The sequence below is a fragment of the Nicotiana sylvestris genome, chromosome 3 (genome assembly GCF_000393655.2).
Source record: "Nicotiana sylvestris chromosome 3, ASM39365v2, whole genome shotgun sequence".
NCBI classification, from domain to species: Eukaryota; Viridiplantae; Streptophyta; class Magnoliopsida; order Solanales; family Solanaceae; genus Nicotiana; species Nicotiana sylvestris.
In genome coordinates, this window is record NC_091059.1 from 49,469,167 (window position 1) to 49,475,233 (window position 6,067).

The window sequence follows — 6,067 nt, forward strand, 5'->3', positions numbered from 1 at the left end:
TGTGGATTCTGATAGAGTCGACCTCACTACTTTTCAATTGACGGGGTGATAGGTGTAGATTTTAACCACTTATTAGAGCCTTCTTGCTTTAGTTTTAGCCTGAAAGTAGTAATTTTTATATTCAAATTTAATAAAAATATATTAATTGCAGGTATACTAGAGGATGTGAGCTCAACGAAGAAATCTAACTCAAAGAAGAGTTGTCCCGGCTCAAATCAGGAGGAGAAGTGCTAAGAGAGGTAAATTCTACTACCGTAAATTCAGATTGCGGCCTGTAGAAAGAAAAGTGTTGCCGCAGACTAAACCCTGAAGCTTTGGAGGATTTTAATAGCAGTGCGATCCGCATACCAAATTATGCGTCCGCAGAAGCTGATCGCATTGACAAGATTGAAATATAAGAGAAGATGCAAAAGGACAAGTCTAAAGCCTCCTTAAAATGCGGTCTACAGCCAAATTGTGCAGTCACAGAAGATGAAGTGCGGCCATAGAATCCCTTGAACCGACAAGAACGACAAGAGCACTAACTTGAAGTGTGGACCGCAAATGAAATTACGCGGCCGTAGAACCTCCCAAAGGGCATTTTTGTCAGCGAAATTTAGAGAACTATAAATAAATGAGAAATTTTTTTCGGGACCACAATTAGAGAAGGCCCATTAAATTTAGCTTTAAATTTTAGTTTTATGTTTTCAATTACTTCTTCTTTTCCATTTTCTATGTCTATGATTATAAGTAGCTAGATTTTATCTAGGGTTGTGATCTAACCCTAGTATGTGAAACTTATGGGTATCTAATATTAATGTTTGTTATTGATTGGGTGTATGTTGTTTAGCCTTATTTATGCTTTATATCTAGAATTAATGTGTGCAAATATTGATTCATGCCTATTTGACTTAGTTCTTACTTAATAAAGAAGAACTTAGTCTAGGAAAACTTGGCTAATAAAAAATTAAATTAATTGAAGTTTTGACTAGTTTGATTAAATGATTTGAACTAGATATTGGGATAATCCCACTTGGACTTATATTAATTGTTTAGATTTCTACCTCTTTGGTCTTGAAAAAGCCAATTTGGGCATAATTACTCTTTGTCCAAGAGGTATTGAGTGGGTACATGAGCATTGATAGTCATACCACACCTGAATATGCCAAACAAGAATAGATTTACTCTATGCATAACGTTTACACTTAGGTGAAGGTTACATCCCTGGAATTTCCCTTATTTGACAAAAACATCAAAAAATTTGCAATCCTTATTTGTTTATTAATTAGTTACTCTTCTAGAAGTTATATTAGATAATAACTTTCCATTGTTGTTTGAATGTTAAATCTAGTTATTTCTAGTTCTCTTTCTTGAGTGTTTACATTAACACCAACTTATACTCCCTGTGAATTCGGCTCTGACTTGCGTTAAGTTTATAATTACAATGACCGTTTCATACTTTTTAATTGGATATGAAATGGATGTGGTCAATTTTTGACACCGTTGCCGGGGAGTTTTACCGTGTTAGCTATGTACATGAATTCGTTTCTTGAAATATTTTATTTACTTTTGTGATTCTAATTTGTTGAAGTGATTGTAGGTTTCAAATGGCGAACAACGAACTTGGAAACTCGCCATTAAGAGAGGTGGATGGAGAAGATGAGCAACTTGATGAAATGCCTCAAGCTCCACAACAAAACCACTGAGGCCATGGTAAACAGGAAAATGTGCCTCCATCTTCCCGACCTCCACCACCACCATAACCACAAGTAGCGCAATATCAGAGTTTTCCCAATGAAGGTTATGTAAGTTCCATAGTCCCCCCTCCCATTAGGGTAGAAAACCTTCAAATTACCAATGTGATTGTCACTTTGCTCGAGCAAAGAGGTTATTTCACCGGGGCGCCGAGTCAAAATGCCTACAAGCATTTGAAAGGTTTTGTGGATACTGTTGGGGGAGCAAACAAACAAATGTTTTGGAAGATGCTTTGCAATTACAGCTTTTTCCCTTCTCACTAAGCTATAAAGCTTTGGATTAGTTGGAACATTTTCCTAATCATTCTATCCATACTTGGGATGAACTGGCGGCGAAGTTTATTTCAAAGTCTGTCTCTCCCGGTGCCACGCCCCGAGATTGGGGCAAGACCGGCACCCAGTGCCTCACTTGTCCTTGCATACCACTTTCGACTAAGAGACTCTGAACATGTAATATCATACTTTGGCCATGGGACACATTGCAAGATAATGTGCGATGAAAAATATAAAATTGAATAGAGAATAACGCTGACTAAATCGCCAACATAAAGCTGGGGTGCCAAGATTGTCATAATTACTACAACTGACAAGCCAACAAAAATATACGTATAGAGCCTACAAGCCCAACATACTGCACTAACTGATAGGATATATCTACAAGCCTCTACTGATAGATGTACTGTGATCAGAACAGGGACCTGACCTACCCATAACCTATCTACATATATACACAAGATATACACCACACTGCTAGATCCGGCAACTCCAAAAGAAGAAAGCTTACCGATAAAGCTGAACTCGGGCAACACCTACTGAGGAGGTCTACCCGTCTGTCTATTGGAACTTGCATGCATGAAATGCAGCGCCCCCAGAAAGGGACATCAGTATGAAATAATGTACCGAGTATGTAAGGCGATATACTGAAGCTGAAACTAAACTGATAATATAATAATTGAAAACAACTGAGAGTCAAGAAAATCTGAAGATATGCTCATCTACTGATATTGACTCAACTCTCTCAATATAGTGAGTAAAATAGTTGTCCGGCCCTATAATGCTCGGTATACATATATATCTGCTCTGCCGTAGTAGGCTCGCTCATAAGCACTTGGTCATACTAGGCTCTGTATCTCGACCAACTAGGCACGCTCATAAGCGCTCGGCCACAGTAGGCTCGGTATACAACTTACCATCTAATCAGAGGTTGCCCAATAAAGGCCTGCCCATCGATTATAGCTTGATGGTAATGAAAATACTTTTAATATTGTATATGTAAACTCTATGCTCTTTTGACTAGAAGAAGGAAATACTCAACTGAATATGCAGTCCCGATAAGAAGAATATAGTAATTTACAATACTAGAAAAATATATGTAATTTGTGAGACTAGCAAAATATACGTAAATTTCGGGATACGAATTTTTCTTTATGCCTCGTTATCAGATTTGTGTAACTACGATATCATGCTAAAATGAAGGAAAAGATTAGCCTTAACATACCTGGAGTAGGAACAACTCCATATAATTATCCCGTTGGAAACCTTCGTGGATTAAACTTAGACCCAAAAATTGAATTTAAGATTTTGTGTTTTTTTTTGAACTTGAGGAACAAAGTTTGGTTTAAATGCCAAAGTAACGAATTGATCTGATTTCGAGTGAGACTTGGACGAAATTTGTTTAGAAATGAAATGATTTGCTTCTGCTTCCTCACGTTTTGGCCTTAGGGCAGAAGGTAAAATGGTCCCTTTTTGATCTTGAAGTGAAGTGTCTTTCATTTAAAATTGATAAAGCTTACAAAAAGTCTTGATAAGACTTTGTATTTTAGGCTTTTGACATATGTTAAAGGTGATTGATGAATCACCATAAAACTAATAAAGGGGGCTACCACATTCTCTTGGTGTAAATGATTAAATTTTGTCCGCTTATTAGTTAACTGGGTAATGTTATGTTACTCGGTAATTAATCAATTACTCGTATAATTTTAAAATTGCCCCAAATTACTTAAAATTCTATTTATTTTAATATACTTTATATATAATTTATATATACTACCGTGGCCATATGGTACCTTGCATGGTATTAGTTCATAATTATCGGGTATTATTGCTCGATCCGTATTTTATTCCAAATTGGTCACTCCCAACGAAACTCATTTTCATTAATCTGTGTACCCCTTTATCCTTCATAACACTTATTTATCGCTTGTTATAAATAGCCTAAGTTTGTTAACGTCAAGATGATCTCATACTCGAGCCTACGTCGGTTAACTGAAAATGAAATTTTACGTACGAAAACGTGAGATGTAACACCCGGGCACATGGCTACTATACGGGATGAAATATTTTCTTTTAAGCAAGATATCAATGGAACTTTTCATGAAATTTGGGAACGATACCGGGAAATGGTGAATGAGTTCCCGAACAATGATATGACCGACAAGTATGATCCAACAAATTTTCTACTGTAGTATCAATACTACGAATCAATGTATGGTCAATTAGTTGGCCGAAATTTTTTTTATGATAACACCTTATGCAAAGGCATGTGAGATTGTTGATGAGATGGTAGAAACTTTTTCAGCTTGGCAATCCCGAGCTAATGTTCACCAAGGTGATCACAACATGATCCATCTATGTAAAGAGTTTCAAAACCACGGGCAAGCTATTTCCAAATTGACCATAGCTGTGAATCAACTTTCTAAAGCCCAACTTCATCAAATCCAAACTCCTAAGTAAGTTTATGCTACAGAGAGAGTGAATGTCTTGGTCAAAAAGAAAAGGACTAAAGGTCCACAATTTCAATCCTGAGTGGAGAATTACACACAAGATGTGGTAGCTATGACCAAGATGACTCTTATCAAGAGCAAGAATAAGAGGTAAAATTTGTGAACAATTACCAAGGGCAACTGAGCAATTTTCAAGGCTTTAATCAAAATCAATGGGGTTCTCAAATTAATCAAAGCAATTGGGGTTTTGACAACCAATGGAATTGGCATCACAACAACAATAACCAAGGGAATTGGGGAGGCAACAATCAAGGAAATTGGGAAAACAATAGCAATCATGCAAATCTAGGTTTAGGTTTTCGAAGGCCCCCAATGTACCAACAATCGAGCAACCCATCTCCATATCCTTCCCATGGTTCAAGTTCTTCAAACAATAAAATGGATTGAAATGAGAACATGTTCAAGTAAATGATGGAAAAGAATGCGTATTCGGATGCCCAACTTGCCTCAAATACCACATCAATCCGTAATCTTGAAGTTCAAATGGGACAAATCTCTCGAGCTCTTAATACTCATCCTAAAGGTGCATTACCTAGTGACACAGTATTAAACCCAAAGGGTAGTAATAATACAGGACATGCTATGGCAATTATCACAAGAAGTGGAAGAGACGGGAATGCACCCACCTCAAATGAAAGGCAACTTGTGGATGAAAACCAAGTGATCCAAGCGGAAGAAATCCCATGAAATGATGTTCAAGTATATGATGAGGTTCAGATTGATGCTGATGATAGTGTGGAATAGACTCAAGAAGAGGTGAACCCGTCTAGGGAACACATTATTGACATACCGAAATCGATAGAGAAAAAAGTTAAGGTACCCTTGTCGATGCCTCCACCTCATTACCCTCGAAGTCTTGCTAAGCAAAATTGTGAAAATCAATTCAAGGTTTATTCAAATGATTAAAGGTCTCTCTATCAATGTGTCATTGGTCGAAGATTTGGAACAAATGCCTGATTATTCCAAGTTTATGAAAGATCTAGTGACCAAGAAGAGGTCGATAAATTTTTAAACTATAAAGGTCACTCATTAAGTGAGTGCCATTGTTCATTCCATGGCTCCTTAGTTGGAGGATCCCGGTGATTTCAGGATTCCTTGTACTATTAGAAGTGTTAATTTTGCTAAAGCTCTTTGTTTCTTGAGGAGAGTATCGATTTGATGCCCTACTCTATGTTCAAAACATTGGGGATTAGGAAACCAAGAACCACATCTATGAGGTTGCAAATGGTCGATCGTACTATGAGGAGGCCATTGGGAGTTATTGAGGATATTTTAGTCCGAGTTGATAAATTTATCCTTCCGGCGGACTATGTGATTTTGGATTGTGAGGTTGACTATGAAGTGTCTATCATTCTTGGGAGACCTTTCCTTGCTATGGGTAAGGCCCTTTGTGATGTGGAAGCCATAGAACTCACTTTCTGAGTTGGTAACAAGTGAATGGTATTCCATCTGTGCAAGTCTATGTGTCAATCAAGTAGCAATGAAGTGTGTTCTTGTATGGACTTAGTGACCGATGTCATTATAGATGACGCAAGTGCTACAATTAATGTT